Consider the following 1427-nt stretch of genomic DNA (forward strand, 5'->3'; position numbering starts at 1 on the left):
AAGGGATGTCCCCAAAGTGCCACCAAGGGATATCCCCAAAGTGCCACCACGGAGATGTCCCCAATGTGCCACCAAGGGGATGTCCCTAAAGTGCCACCAAGGGATGTCCCCAAAATGACACCACGGGGGTGTCCCCAGAGTGCCACCATGGGGATGTCCCTAAAGTGCCACCAAGGGGTGTCCCTAAAGTGCCACCAAGGGGATGTCCCCAAAGTGCCACCACGGGGGTGTCCCCAAAGTGCCACCAAGGGGTGTCCCCAAAATGACACCAAGGGATGTCCCCAAAGTGTCACCACAGGGGTGTCCCCAAAGTGCCACCATGGGGATGTCCCTAAAGTGCCACCATGGGATGTTCCCAGAGTGCCACCACGGGGATGTCCCCAAAGTGCCATAGCTGGGTGTCCCCAAAGTGCCACCACGGGGTGTCCCCAAAGTGCCACCAAGGGATGTCCCCAAAGTGCCACCACGGGATGTCCCCAAAGTGCCACCACGGGGTGTCCCCAAAGCCACCTGGCTGTGACCCCAAAAGGGAGGTCCCCGCCTGCCCCGTGTCCCCAGAGTGCCACCACTGGGTGTCCCCAAAGGTGTCACCCCTCGGGGTGGGGGGGGTGTGGCGGTGCCACCTGGGCTGTCACCGGCTCGTTGCCATGACAACGGCGGGGGGGGGGGGACACACGGGGACACAGCTGGGGACAGCGGGACGTGAAAGGAGGTGACACCGGGGGGGGACACGGTGACACTGAGGGGTGACACCGGGTTTGGGGACACTGGGGGGTGACACCGAGGGGTGACACTGGACCAGGGACACCGGGACATGGAAGGGGTGACACTGAGGGGTGACACCGGCACACGGTGAGGTGGCACCGCATCGGGGACACCGGGACACGGAGGGGGTGACACTGAGGGGTGACACCGGCACACAGAGGGGGTGACACCGGCCTGGGGACACCGGGGGGTGACACCGGCCTGGGGACACCGGGGGGTGACACTGAGGGGTGACACCGGCCTGGGGACACCGGGGGGTGACACTGAGGGGTGACACCGGGGGGTGACACCGGGGGGTGACACCGGGGGGTGACACCGGCCTGGGGACGCGGGCACACGGGCGTGGGAGGTGACACGGGAGGGGAGGGGGCGGGGCTGACTTCAGCACCGGGGACAGCACCGGGAGGCGACAGTGACACGCGGGGGGGGGAGGGGACACGCGTGGGCGGACACCGGACCCTCCCCCCCCTCCCCTCTGCGCGTGCGCGCGGGAGCGGCCCCGGCCCCGCCCCCTCCCCAAAACATCCCCAAACCCCCCCCCCCCCCCCCATCCCCCCACCGCCCCCGGGCCCGGGCGGGGCCGTTACCGGAGCCCGGGGCCCCCTCCCGGTTCCCGGGGCCGGTGCTCGGTCCCGGTGTTGTCCCCGGTGCCCGGTTCCGAG

This window comes from Molothrus ater, chromosome 29 (assembly GCF_012460135.2).
Source record: "Molothrus ater isolate BHLD 08-10-18 breed brown headed cowbird chromosome 29, BPBGC_Mater_1.1, whole genome shotgun sequence".
Classification (NCBI taxonomy): Eukaryota; Metazoa; Chordata; class Aves; order Passeriformes; family Icteridae; genus Molothrus; species Molothrus ater.